The sequence below is a fragment of the Rana temporaria genome, chromosome 1 (genome assembly GCF_905171775.1).
Source record: "Rana temporaria chromosome 1, aRanTem1.1, whole genome shotgun sequence".
In the NCBI taxonomy this organism is placed as follows: Eukaryota; Metazoa; Chordata; class Amphibia; order Anura; family Ranidae; genus Rana; species Rana temporaria.
The window spans coordinates 29,519,682-29,535,157 of record NC_053489.1 but is presented as its reverse complement, the minus strand read 5'-3'; positions in this window follow the sequence as shown (position 1 = coordinate 29,535,157).

The following is a 15,476-nucleotide window of genomic DNA, read 5'->3' as shown; positions in this document are numbered from 1 at the left end:
ACATAAGTGCATCCATGGGAAGGCTCCTAGATATCTATGCGACAAGATCAAACCGCACAATTGCAACCGCATTCTGCGTTCCACCGACCAAAAATTGGTCATGGTTCCTAAAACCAAATACAAATCTAAAGGAGAAAGAAGGTTTGCTTTCCAGGGCCCCAGGCTTTGGAATGCTTTACCAACCAGCATTCGGTTGGAGCAAAACCACCTGTCTTTCAGAAGGCAGATCAAGACCCTGCTTTTCTGATGGCATGAGTCACAAACAACCAGCGCCCAGAGGCGATTCAGTTCGCATGTGCCGCGCTATATAAATTTTTCATTCATTCATTCATTCACACGGCCCAGAATCTCGTCAGGAAAAAACACTTTGTTTTTCCTGACGAGATTCTTGGCAAGAATCTCTTCCCAGCCGAGTGTACAGACACTCCATTCAAAAGAACCATTGTTCTTTTGAATGGAACGAACGCGGTGACGTCATCAACTACGATGAGCTTGCGCTCGTAACATTTGATGCCATTGCCGCCATCTTGCTACACCCTACCTATGCCTAGGAAGCTACCGCGCATGCGTCAAAGTCATTTCGAGCATTTAATTTCCACGGCGACAGGTAAGTATACACACTCTCGAGTTTCTAGGCAGGAAAACACTGCCGAGAATCACAACGAGAAAATAGTGAGCAGGTTCTCTATTTTTCTCGTCTAGATTCTGGGTAGTTTCCTTGTCGAGAAACCTGAAAGCCTCACACGTTTACTCGGCAAGAAAGCTCTGCCAGCAGTTTTCTTGCTGGTTCTTGCCGAGTAAACCGAGCGTGTGTACGAGGCTTCAGACTGGGATGCCATTAAAGTTCATGTGCATGTAAAGGCAGGTGCCCAATACTTTTGGTAATATAGTGTATTTCAGAATAGGAGGAATTAACTGCATGTTGAGGTGCACAAAAAGAAACATGTAGCGAGGACATGACTATGGTAATCCAGATAAACTGCCTATAGCCATCCTAGCAAAACTCTTAGGCCCCGTACACACGAGAGGATTTATCCGCAGATACGGTCCAGCGGACCGTTTCCACGGATAAATCCTCTCAAAGATTTCCGCTGATTTCGATGGGATGGAGTGTACACACCATCGCATTGAAATCCGCGCGGAAATCCTCTGCCGATGACGTGTCGCGCCGTCGCCGCGATTATGACGCGGCGACGGGCGCGACGCTGTCATATAAGGAATTCCACGCATGCGTCAAATCATTACGACGCGTGCGGGGAATCCCTTTGGACGAATGGATCCGGTAAGTCTGTACAGACGAGCGGATCCATCCGTTGGAATGGATTCCAGCAGATGGATTTGTTGTGCAGCACAGCAAATATCCGATCTGCTGGAATCCATCCCAGAGGAGATTTCTCCGCGGAAACAGATCCGCTGGCGTGTACACACCATAGGATCTATCCGCAGAAACCCATTTGCTGGGATTTATCTGCGGATGGATTCTATCGTGTGTACGGGGCCTAAGGCCCCGTACACACCATAGAATCCATCCGCAGATAAATCCCAGCAAATGGGTTTCAGCGGATAGATCCTATGGTGTGTACACGCCAGCGGATCTGTTTCCGCGGATATATCTCCCCATGGGATGGATTCCAGCAGATCGAATATTTGCTGACATGCAGAACATATCCATCTGCTGGAATCCATCCCAACGGATGGATCCGCTGGTCAGTACAGACTCACCGGATCCATCCGTCTGAAGGGATCCCCCGCATGCGTCGTAATGATTCGACGCATGTGTGGAATTCCTTATATGACAGCGTCGCGCACGTCGCCGCGTCATCATCGCGGCGACGGCGCGACACGTCATCGCCAGAGGATTTCAGCGCAGATTTCAATGCGATGGTGTGTACACTCCATCGCATAAAAATCCGCCGAAATCCTTGAGAGGATTTATCCGCGGAAACGGTCCGCTGGACCGTATTCGCGGATAAATTCTCTCGTGTGTATGGGGCCTCACTTAACCTAGTAATAAATAGGCGACACCCATTTTGGAGTAAAATTGTCCGCATCGGCCATTTTATTAACAAATTAACCAAACATATTTACCAAAATTCATTATTTACACTCAACAGTCCTTCAAAAATACCAGGCATTGACCAAAATGTCCTTCGTATCAGCGTGACCATCTAAGATCCCATGTAAACAACGTAAAAAAAACGTGAGGTCAAGCCTCATTTCCATACTACACTCCCCCTCCCAGTCATTTGAATTAGGCGCGCTTGCGCCCGCTCGTTTTAGGCTACGCCGCCGAAAATTTGAAGGTAAGTGGTTTGAGAATTACTTCTAACCTAAATAGTTTACGGCGGTGTAGCCTAAAAAGAGTAGGCTAGGCCATCCTAATTTTAGGCGCCCCTACGTGAATCTACCCATTTGTATTTTCTGCAGGCTTCTCTGAACACTCCTTGATGGATACAGTGGAGGAATGGGTGTAGCCACTTTAGAACAGGTGCTACTGGACATATTTCCTGTAAAAAATAACAGATATAACCTCATAAAAGAACTGTGGTGAATTTAAATGTATTACATTCTTGGTTTTTGGCTTTGGATACACTTTAAATCTAGAAAGAACCAGTTCTGTGAAATCCAGATAAAACCTATTCAGTTAATTGCATCAGATTACATTTTACTGTACCCTCTCAAGCTATGACAACCTTGATGGCCTACAATAGACTTAAGACACCAAACAGTTTTCTTGTTCTGGCCGCAATTTAGAGCAAATGTTGTTTCTGTCCTCGGTGTTGATGGATATCTAATCCATACCACTTTCCACCAGCCTTTCTGGTCATGAAAGCTGCAATCAAAATAATTTCTGAAGACAAGCGCAATTTATGTCAGGGTAGTTAGGGCACTTATGTGAGTGTGTGAGAGCATCTCCAAAGAGAAAGGTTGTCGCTCAGGAATTTATTTTTAGAGACAGCGTTATGATTTCTCCTATAACACAAAGGGAATGTGTAGTCTTTTGTTTTTCTTTCCAAAATGTTTAGATATAAATGTAAAAATAGAAACATTTTGGTGTAAATAATGCAATGAATGCGTGTTATAGTATAGGTACACCCTACTGAATCACATTTTGGGGGGTAGTTATTAACCACTTCAGCCCTAGAGGATTTGGTTGCCCAATGACCGGGCCATTTTTTGCGATCCGGCACTGCGTCACTTTACCCACGTAAGTCCCGGACCAAAATGCAGCTAAAGGACCAGGCCCCTTTTTGCAAATCGGCACTGCGTCGCTTTAACTGACAATTGCGCGGTCGTGCGACGTGGCTCCCAAACAAAATTGGCGTCCTTTTTTTTCCCACAAATAGAGCTTTCTTTTGGTGTTATTTGATCACCTCTGCGTTTTTTTTGCCCTATAAACTAAAGCCCGCAACCCCACGGCTGGGCTTAAAGGGCAACGTACATATACGTTGATGTGCCTAGCCGTGCCATTCTGCCGATGTATATCGTTAAGTGGTTAACTGATGTTGCACCCAAACAAAATTGACGTTCTTTTTTTCCCACAGATAGAACTTTCTTTTGGTGGTATTTGATCACCATTGCGGTTTTAGGGGCAGATCCACAGAGCAAGTACGCCGGCGTATCTACTGATACGCCGGCGTACTTTCAAATTTCCTGTGTCGTATCTTTAGTTTGAATCCTCAAACCGTGAATAGGGATGGACGTAAGTCACGTCTAAGTTCAAAAAATGACGTTGTTGCGACGTCATTTCGCGCAAAGCACGGCGGGAAATTTCGGAACGACGCATGCACAGTTCATTCGGCGCGGGGACGCGCTTCATTTAAATGAATTACGCCCCCTACCCGCCGATTTGAATTACGCGCCGAGAGATACACTACGCTGCCGTAACTTTCGGCGCGCAAGCTTTCAGGATTCGAGCCAAAGCCGGAAAAGTTACGGCGGCGTAACGTATCTCTGATACGCGGCGCAGGTGTAAAGGTATGTGGATCTGCCCCTTAGTTTTTTGCGCTATAAACTAAAAAAAAACAATATTTCTTGCTTTCTGCTATACAACATATCCAATAAAAAAAATAGAAAAAATCGAATTTCTTCAGAAATTTAGGACAATATGTATTATGCTACATATTTTTGGTGAAAAAAAAAATCACAATAAGCGTATATTGATTGGTTTGCGCATCTGCAAACTATGGGATAGATACATGGCATTTTTTATTTTTTTTATTTTACTAGTAATGGCAGTGATCAGCGACTTGTAGCGGGACTGCGACATTGTGTTGGAGAAATTGGACACAAAAGTGTCACTTTTTGGGGACCAGTGATATTATTACAGTAATCAGTGCAGGGAAGGGGTTAACAAAAGGGGCAATCAAAAAGGTTAAATGTGTTCCTAGGGAGTGTTTATAACTTTGTGGGGGAGGTGCTTTGACTGGAGGAAGAAAGAGATCCACGTTCCTGCTTAGCAGAAACTCAAGATCACTGCCCCCCCCTTGTCACAGATTGCCGTTCTGCCTGTGTCACGAATGATTGAAGGGTGACACCAATCACAGTGGGAGCGGGTCGCCACCCGAGACCCGGAAAGGCAGAATCTCATAAATTTATGGGATTCTGCGCAAAGGAGCTGCCACCCCGCAATATATGTACATGGGGCGGTCGGCAAAGGTTAAAGTATAACTCAATGCAAAACTTTTTGTTTTTGTTTTGGACAGAGTGGAGTGGGATTTAGAACATCCGTCAGTTTTTGGCCGGTTGGTCCATCCGTCAAAATCCTCCTCTGCGGCTTCCCCCTACTCTACTCCTCCTCGTCAGCCAATACGATCGCTTCTCCTCTCGGCCAACCGTCAAAATCCCCAACCCTGCACTTACCCCATCTAGATCGTGGGCCGGTGTCTCCTCCGTAACTCCTGCTCAGCGTCTCCTCCTTGGACTCTTCTGCTTAGCATTTCCTCCTCTGCAGCTTCCCCCTACTCTACTCCTCTTCGGCAGCCAATACGATCGCTTCTCCTCTCGGCCAACCGTCAAAATCCCCAACCCTGCACTTACCCCATCTAGGTCGTGGGCCTGTGTCTCCTCCGTAACTCCTGCTCGGCGTCTCCTCCTTAGTCTCTTCTGCTTAGCGTTTCCTCCTCTGCGGCTTCCCCCTACTCTACTCCTCCTCAGCAGCCAATACGATCGCTTCTCCTCTCGACCAACCGTCAAAATTCCCAACCCTACACTTACCCCATCTAGGTCGTGGGCCTGTGTCTCCTCCGTAACTCTTGCTCGGCGTCTCCTCCTTGGTCTCTTCTGCTTAGCGTTTCCTCCTCTGTGGCTTCCCCCTACTCTACTCCTCCTCGGCAGCCAATACGATCGCTTCTCCTCTCGGCCATTCGGGTCTCAGGACCCGCTTTCTGATTAGCCAAAGGGGGAATCAGTAAGACAGTAGAGAATATTAATTCCCTATTATCACACAACTGGGTGGGCTCGGGGCACAATGCTCTGCGCCCCAAGCCCACCCTTTTTTGAAGCCAATTAGATCCTCTGGCTTCAATCACGTGCTTCAAAAAAAAAAAAAAAAACATTGGCCCAGATTCAGAGAGCAATTGCGCCTGCGTAACCATAGTAAGCAATTGCTGACTTGCTCCGGCGTTACGAATGCTCCTGATTCAGGAACATCGTAATGCCGACTGCAGCCTAAAATCTGCGTGGCATAAGGCTCTTATGCCACGCAGATTTTAGGCTGCATTCTTGCGATGACCGCTAGGGGGCGCTCCCATTGTGCTCAGTGTATAGTATGCAAATTGCATACTAACACCGATTCACAATGTTGCGCGGGCCCTGCATACGCAAGTTACGAAGTTTCCGTACGACATCTTTAGCGTAAGGCTGCCCCTTCTAATAGTAGGGGCAGCCAATGCTAAAGTATACCCGCCTTTCCCGCGTCGTGAAATTTGAATTTCACGTCATTTGCGTAAGTGATTTGTGAATGGCGCTGGACGCCATTGACGTTCACTTGGAAGCAAATGACGTCCTTGCGACGTCATTTTCCGCAATGCACGTCGGGAAAGTTTCCCGACGGAGCATGCGCTCTACGCTCGGCGCGGGAGCGCGCCTAATTTAAATGATTCCCGCCCCCTACGGGATCATTTACATTAGGCGCCCTTACGCAGGGCAATTTTAAAGAGCGCACACGCAATTTACGGAGCTACTGCTCCGTGAATCGCGCGCAACGCAGTAAATTTGCGGGGGCGCAGGGCAAAAACGCTGCCCTGTGCCTCCGTAAAAAAGGGGCAAATTCTACCTGAATCCGGGCCATTGAAATCTATGAGTCCGGTGCCATGCATGTAGATTCGAGGGCCAGGTGCATGGATTAGGGGGGTGACTCCCATGTGCCCCGTATGGACGAGCCACCACTGATGAAGAGGACAACCAAGGACCACCAAGAGAAGAGAAGAGTTCCCTGCGTGATATGTGGCAAGGGAAGTTGTTTTTACACAAAATCCACGCAATTTGTTTCCTTTTTGGACTATAATCATGAATTGGGTAGAGCAATACAATAAAAAGCACACATTTTCATGCATGTGATATTCATGAGAATGATGGCAGAGTTTCTGATTTAGTGAGGTGTACATAGAATGCTAAGCATGTTTGCACATTCACGGAACTAAATATTCCATTGACTATGGAAAGTTTGTGCACAAATTAATAACTGGCTACATTCATCTTCTCTTGTTTTTCTTTGGAAGCGTACAAATTATCCATAGAACTTGGCAGTGCTGGGTAAGGAGCTAGAGTGGAAAATTAAAATATGCCCCGCACTGTTGACAATTGTTTGATGTTTTGTTACCTGTTGTACAACATTGTGAACTGCGCATAATGAGAATGTTCAGGCTCTTTTCTTGAAGGTTTTGCATTGAAAAAAAAAAAAAAAAAACTTTTATAATTCTAATCCTGCTGAAAAAAAATTACCATATCAGTGGGTGTTGAGGAATGAAAAGAGGTTGGGGTGTGCTCAACACGGGGCGACTTTTTAATTGGCAACTACATTAAAAAACACAGAAAATAAATACATTAATACTAATTGAAATTGAGCCTATAGAATAAGCTAAAAGATGTAGGAAATATAACCAGACATCCAAAAAATGCTTGAAGTCGAAACTACGGCATAAAGGTAAATGCTAGGGGCCAGATCCACGAAGCAGTTACGCTGGCGTATCTATTGATACGCCGCGTAACTTCTAGGTTGCTCCGGCGTATCTTTGTTTTGTATCCACAAAACAAGATACGACTGAAGCTGGGCTAGATCTGACTACGTCTTAGTATGCCGTCAGATCTAAGGTGCATAATTACACTGGCCGCTAGGTGGCGCTTCCGTCGATTTCCGCGTCGAGTATGCAAATTAGCTATATACGCAAATCCACAAACGTACGTCCGGCCGGCGCATTTTTTTTACGTCGTTTCCATAAGGCTTTTTTCGGCGTAATCTTACCCCTGCTATATGAGGCGTAGCCAATGTTATGTATGGACGTCGGGCCAGCGTAGAATTTTCCGCTGTGTACGTCGTTTGCGTAAAACGTTCGCGAATAGGGCTTTGCGTAGAATGACGTTCACGCCGAAAGCATTGGCTTGTTGCGGGTTAATTTGGAGCATGCGCACTGGGATACCCCCACGGACGGTGCATGCGCCGTTCAGAAAAAACGTCATTTACGTCTGGTCAAGACGTATCAACATAAAACACGCCCCCATCTCATCCATTTGAATTGCGCGCCCTTACGCCGACACAGTTACACTACGCCGCCGTAACTTATGGCGCAAATTCTTTGTGGATATGGGAAATACGCTGTAAGTTACGGCGGCGTAGTGTATCTGAGATACAGTACGCCGGACGTAAAGAAGCACCGAGGTATGTGGATCTGGCCCATAAAGTATTTCAATATAATAATAATAACAATAATAATAATAATAACAACAATAATAGTAATAATAATAATAATAAGAATAAGAATAATAATAATAAACACACCAGGCCCAGATATATTCCTGTCAAGTTCTATAAAAAATATGAAGCCCTATTAGCTCCAAAACGGAGGTATTTACAAGTGGGCTATTGAAAGGGACACTACCAGACTCAATGAGGCAGGCACATATAACTTTAACTGCTTGCCGACGGCCCACCGTCTTTATACGGCGGCAAGTGGGCTCCCCCGCGCGAGAGCATGTAATATAACGTTGGCTCTAGCGCAGGCCACTAGCCGCTCGCCCCCGACTCCCGTGCGCGTGCCCGTCGGGCACGATCGCCGCCCGGCACACGTGATCGCTAGTTACAGAGCGGGGACCGGGAGCTGTGTGTGTAAACACACAGCTCCCGGTCCTGTCAGGGGGAGAAATGCTGATCTTCTGTTCATACAATGTATGAACAGCGATCAGTCATTTCCCCTAGTGAGGCCACCCCCCCTTCAGTTAGAACACACCCAGGGAACATACTTAACCCCTTCCCCGCCCCCTAGTGTTAACCCCTTCACTGCCAGTGGCATTTTTACAGTGATCAATGCATTTTTATAGCACTGATCGCTATAAAAATGCCAATGGTCCCAAACATGTGTCAAAAGTGTCCAAAGTGTCCACCATAATGTCGCAGTACCGAAAAAAAATCGCTGATCGCCGCCATTACTAGTAGAAAAAATTAAAAAATAAAAATGCCATAAAAATACCCCCTATTTTGTAAACGCTATAACTTGCGCAAACCAATCAATAAACGCTTATTGCGATATTTTTTTTACGAAAAATATGTAGAAGAATACGTATCAGCCTCAACTGAGGAAAAAATATGTTTTTTTATATATTTTTGGGGGATATTTATTATAGCAAAAAGTAAAAAATATTCATTTTTTTCCAAATTGTCGCTCTATTTTTGTTTATAGCGCAAAAACTAAAAACCGCAGAGGTGATCAAATACCACCAAAAGAAAGCTCTATTTGTGGGGAAAAAAGGACGCCAATTTTGTTTGGGAGCCATGTCGCACGACCGCGCAATTGTCAGTTAAAGCGACGCAGTGCCGAATCGCAAAAAGTGCTCCGGTCTTTGGGCAGCAATATGGTCCGGGGGTGGTTAATATATAAACAAGGGAAATATCCCAAAATATGCCCCTTATACAGGCCGATAGCATTATTGAATATAGATTTTAAAATATTAACAAAAATACTAACAATAAGACTACAGGCATTATTAAAAACCATCATAGATTCAGACCAGACAGGATTTATGCCAGAGAGAATGACAGATGTCAATCTACGAAGGAACTCGGACAGTGGCCTCACTAGATATAGAGAAAGCCTTTGATACGATCGAATGGCCTTTTCTATGGGAGGTAGAAAAATGGGGTTTCCATGAATATTTATCAACTGGGTACAAACAATGGGCCAGATTCACAGAAGAAATACGCCGGAGTATCTACTGATACTCCGGCGTATTTTCAAATTTGCCGCGTCGTATCTTAATTTGTGATTCACAAACAAGATACGACGGCATTTGGCTAAGATCCGACAGGCTTACGGCTTCGTACGCCTTCGGATCTTAGGCTGCAATACTTTGGCCGCCGATGGGTGGAGTTCGCGTCGCTTTCCAGCGTCGGGTATGCAAATTAGCTTTTACGGCGATCCACAAAGCTACTCGCGTGCGTTACGTCGTTTTTTCCCGTCGCAAAGTTAAGCAATCTTTTTCATGGCTTAACTTTACACAAGCCATGTTAAAGTATGGTCGTCGTTCCCGCGTCAAATTTAATTTTTTTTTTCGCCGCCGCATTTGTACCTGAATCTGGCCCTATATATAGAAAACCCATGTCAGCGGTTAAACTAGGAGGAAAACTCTCACCCTTTTTTCAGTTATATAGGGGCACAAGACAGGGCTGCCCTCTTTCTCCAGCACTCTTTCCAGTAGCAATAGAGCCAGTGGCAGAAGCTCTGAGGCCCCCACAAAAGGTTCAGGGACTCCGAGTGGGGGGGGGGGGGGGGGGGGGGGGTCGGAGGAGAGGGTAGCCCTGCTGTATGCCAATGACATGTTGTTGTTTTTGAGGGATGCAGGTCCATCATTGAAGGGAGCTCTGGAATTACTGAATACTGTACCTTTTCATTGTTTACAGGACTTAAAGTAAACTGGGGGTAAATCACTGTTATTTTCTATTGACCAAGGAGCGCAGGATACAGCGAGCCCATCTTTGCCATTAAAATGGGTAACATAATTTAAATATCTAGGCATAATAACATCGCGACAGGTGGAAGAATATAAAAGGTTGAATTTAGACCCAGTATTACAGGAAAATAAGAAAAAATTAAAGGTATGGGAGACGCTCCCTCTGTCGTTATTAGGACGCATACATTTAATAAAAATTAAGATTCTCCCAGGGCTGTTATACTTATTTAGAAACTCACTGCAATGGTTACCAAAAAATTTCTTTACACAGCTGCATGGTATGTTATCATCATTTATATGGCAAATTAATGAGCTATAATACAGTTAGGTACACTTATGCGCCCGATGGCACGGGGGGGGGGGGGGGGGGTAGCCTTCCCAGACCTTCATAAATATTACTTAGAAGCACAGTTGGTGACAAAAGGGAGGTGGTTGAACCCCGATGGATATGATCCTGCTACAATGGTGGAGGCTGCAGTGGTCCAGTCTGTGGAGGCACTGCAGGCATTTCCATTCCGCGTTTCTAAAACATAGGAGAGACCTAACACCGTCAATGATAACAACAGTAAAAGCATGGAAAGCCGGTATGGCAAGGGAGAGTAACTCAAAAACAGATATATCTCCAAACACTCCACTATGGAGAAATCCCGAGTTCACACATTTAGCCTCCATTCAAGATCCTAGAGCATGGACAAAATATGAAGTTAAAAAAATATCACAAGTAATCAATGAGGGGAAAATATCCTCATTTGTAGACATGAGACAAAACTGGAATGTGCCTGAGAGCTACTTTTTCAGACATATGCAGTTAGTACATGCCCTGTCGGCTCAGTTTTCTGAGGGTATCCCACAGTTAATAGAATCAGGTTGGGAACAAATGGTGAGAAAGGGAAGGAAAAAAGGGATGATCTCAATTTTATATACCGTATTGGCCGGCGTATAAGATGACCTTTTACAGTTAAAAATGTGGCTAAAAAAAGGGGGGTCGTCTTATACGCCGGATGCAGACAGCGGGCGTCCATTTTTTAAAAGCCGCGCCTCCTCCTTGTGGTGTTCTGTGATAGGCGGAACAGTCAGTTTCCCAGAAGAGCCTGTGTTTAGTGTTCCGCCTATCACGGACATCGTCTCGTCCTCGGACGAGAGGACATCCGCGATAGGCGGTACGCTATCACGGAACACCACGACGAAGAAGCGCGGCTTTTAAAAAATGGACGCCCGCAGTCTGACTCCTGGAATACACCGTATGAATTGTTCAAAATATCTCTATCAAACTCTCAAAACTGTTGGAGATGTGCAAGTGCCCCGGGAAACTTTATCCATATATTCTGGTCCTGTCCGAAGATAATGATATTTTGGAGAGAGATCCTGAGAGTAATTGATAAAATTAAAGAAAAATTAGAAATAATTATTATTATAATAATAATTTGGGTCTGGTATGAATATTAAGGGGAACCCCGAACCAAAAAAAAAAAGCTAGGGGGTCCCCTCAAATTCCATATAAGGCCCTTCAGGTCTGGTATGGATATTAAGGGGAACCCCACACCAAAATAAAAAATGGCGTGGGGTCCCCCCAAAAACCCATACCAGACCCTTATCCCAGCATACAACCTGGCAACCTTTGCATTGATACATGTCCCCTGGGGCAGGACCCAGGTCCCCAAACACTTTTTATGGCAATAACTTGCATATTAAACTTTAAAATGATCACTTTAGATTTCACCCATAGACTTTTAAAGGGTGTTCTGAGGCTTTTCGAATTTGCCGCAAAACACCCCAAATTGTTCGCTGTTCTCCGAACGGGCGAACAGCCAATGTTCGAGTCGAACTCTTGTTTGACTCAAACATAAAGCTCATCCCTAATTGTAATATATCTGTTTACCTGTCCTAAGATGTAGTGGCTACAATAGTTTTTTTTTTTAGCCACTTGCTGACCTGGCTTTTTCTGACACTTTTGTTCTTACAAGATTAAAGGGGTTGTAAAGGTAAAAAAATGTTTTCTAAATAGCTTCCCACACCGAGGCTTTCTCCCTGGTGTGGAGTGTCATGCTCGCCCCCTCCCTTGGACTACGGGAGAGTCAGGACGCCCACTAACACATAGCTCCTTTCTCTATCTTCAACGTAGAGAGCATCCTGACTCTCCTGTATTCCAAGGGAGGGGGCGAGCACGACACTCCACACCAGGGAGAAAGCCTTGCATTACTGTGTGGAGTTACAGACAGAAGAACAGGAAGTGAGGATTTCTCAGAAGAAATAAGGACATTTAAAAGCAAAATGGAAGGATGAGGTAAGTGAAGGAGGACTGCACTAAGGTAAAGGAAGCTATTTAGGAAAAACATTTTTTACCTTTACAACCCCTTTAAATCTGTATTTTTTTGAAAAAAAATTACTTAGAACCCACAAACATTATACTTTTTTTTTTTTTTTTAGCAGACACCTTACAAAATAAAATGGTGATCGTTGCAATTTTTTATTTCACACATTTTGCGTAGCAGTTTTGCAAATGCTTTCTTTGTATAATGTGAAATGTGATGCTAAGATAACAGGTCTTCTTTATGGAGAAATCTGGGGTCAAAAAGACCCAAAATCTCTCATTTACCATCAAAGGCAAAAGAACAAAAAAAATGTTTTTGGTTTAAAAAAAAAAAAACGTGTTTGCTTTCAGGCTGGACCGGAAATGACACCATGGTGTTGCTCTGGTCCTCCAAGGCCATAGACGCGATCAAATGGGATCTACTCTTTGACCTCCTGTGTGACCAGCTGGGGTTTCAGCATTTCTCCCACTCAATTTAAAACTGAAAAAAAAGTTTGCCTTTATATACTTACACATTTTTCCCTTAAAGAGAACCTCACAGGAGAAATCAACTACCGGTAGTTCACTTTTAGGATCTTTTTTGTTTTTAACTTTCTTTCCTAGTCATAAGGTTCAGTGGGGATGAAAACGTTCTCCCCTTCCCCATGTGACCGAGTTGGGTGCCGGAGAGGCCAATCACCAAGCACCAAAGTTGTCACGTGAGGAAAGGAAGAAGAAAATGTTGCTGTAACTGCTTAAAAAAATGTTAACTGGAGTGTGGCCTTAATTTGTTAATCAAGTCCACCTAAATCTATTAGTATAACACTACCCTTTTCCAGACTGAAAATGTTGCGGTCCAAAGGTGTTTCCTTTGCTCCTCCATCCAAAATCGAGACACCCAAAGACAACAAGTGTGTTACTGGCCAGATCATCAGGTGATAATAAAAGCTGATCTCTGGTCATTAAAAATACATTCCCTTTGCCACGTCATCTGATTGTTCTGTTTATAATTATCACTGAAGGGGAAAGAAAATCCCAAAGTTTGGCTTGTCATCAGAACCGGAATAAAGGGAAAATCTTCCCATGGGAACACTGGTTCTGGACTCTAGTGACAACCAGGGGTGGCTATGGCTATGGGGCAGGAAGAAATTGGCTATGGAAAAGGAAATGAAGGGCTATGGGCAGGACATGAAGAGCTATGGGCAGGAAATAAAGGGCTAAAGGGCAGGAAATAAAGGGCTCTGGATAGGAAATTAAATGCTACGAGACAGAAAATAAAGGGCTATGGGACAGGAAGTGAAGGGAAAGCTCCCCATCGGAAAACAGAAGGCAGTGCTGGTTCTTGTGACCCTAGTGACAACCAGGGATAGTTATTACTATGGGACAGGAAGTGAAGCACTATGGGATAGGGAATATAGGGCTATGAGACATGAATTAAAGGGCTATGAGACAGGAAATTAAGGTCTATGTACAGGAAATAAAGGGCTTTGAGACAGGAAATTAAGGGCTATGGACAGGAAATAAAGGGCTTTGAGACAGGAAATTAAGGTCTATGTACAGGAAATAAAGGGCTTTGAGACAGGAAATTAAGGGCTATGGACAGGAAATAAAGGGCTTTGAGACAGGAAATTAAGGTCTATGTACAGGAAATAAAGGGCTATGGACAGGAAATAAAGGGCTTTGAGACAGGAAATTAAGGTCTATGTACAGGAAATAAAGGGCTTTGAGACAGGACATTAAGGGCTATGGACAGGAAATAAAGGGCTTTGAGACAGGAAATTAAGGGCTATGGACAGGAAATAAAGGGCTATGGGACAGGAAATTAAGGGCTATGTACAGGAAATAAAGGACTATGAGACAGGAAATTAAGGGCTATGGACAGAAAATAAAGGACTGTGGGGCAGGAAATATATGGTTTAGGAGATGAGAAGCTATGAAACAGGAAATAAAGGACTATGGAAAAGACTATGGAACAGGAAGTGCAGGGCCATGGGAGATTAAATAAGACAGGAAATGAAGGGCTATGGGATGAGAAATAAAAAGGTTAATGGACAGGAATGAAGGGCTAAGGGACATGAAATAAAGAAATAGGAAAGGAAAATAAATAAAGGGCTATGGGACAGAAAATTAAGGGGCTATGGATAGGAAATTAAATGCTATGAGACAGAAAATAAAGGGCTATGGGGCAGGAAATTAAGGGCTATGGGACAGGAAGTGAAGGGAAAGCTCCCCATCGGAAAACAGAAGGCAGTGCTGGTTCTTGTGACCCTAGTAACAACCAGGGATAGTTATTACTATGGGACAGGAAGTGAAGCACTATGGGATAGGGAATATAGGGCTATGAGACATGAATTAAAGGGCTATGAGACAGGAATTAAAGGGCTTTAAGAAAGGTAATTACGGGCTATGTGACAGGAAATGAAGGGCTGTGGACAGGAAATGAAGGGCTATGGACAAGGCTATGGCACAGGAAATAAAAAGCTATGGGACAAGAAATTAAGGTCTATGGGACAAAAAGTGAAGGGAAATCTCCCCAATGGGAAACAAAAGGCAAAAAAAAAGGGTCAGTAATTATAACCCTCCCTTTCTCTGTCCAAAAAAAATAAATAAAAAAAGTCTACTTTAATGGCAAGAATTAAATTATCACTTGAACTTTCAAGCTGATACACACCTTCTTGACCCACTCATGCAAATGACTACAAAACCGAAAGCGTATGATCTGTATCTTTGCATGGGGAAGTAAATGAAGGGCTATGGGACAGGAAATAAAGGACTATGGGACAGGAAATTAAGGGTTATGGGACAGGAAATGAGGAGCTATGAAATGAAAAAAATAAAGGACTATGGGAAGGGTTAGGCCTCGTACAACACGATAGGATAGCCAGAGGACAACAGTCTGAAGGACCGTTTTCATCCGTCAAAAAACCGATCGTGTGTGGGCCCCATAGGTTATTTAACCTTCGGTTAAAAAAATAGGAACTTCCTTTAAAATTTAACCGATGGACGCCTAACCGATAGGTCA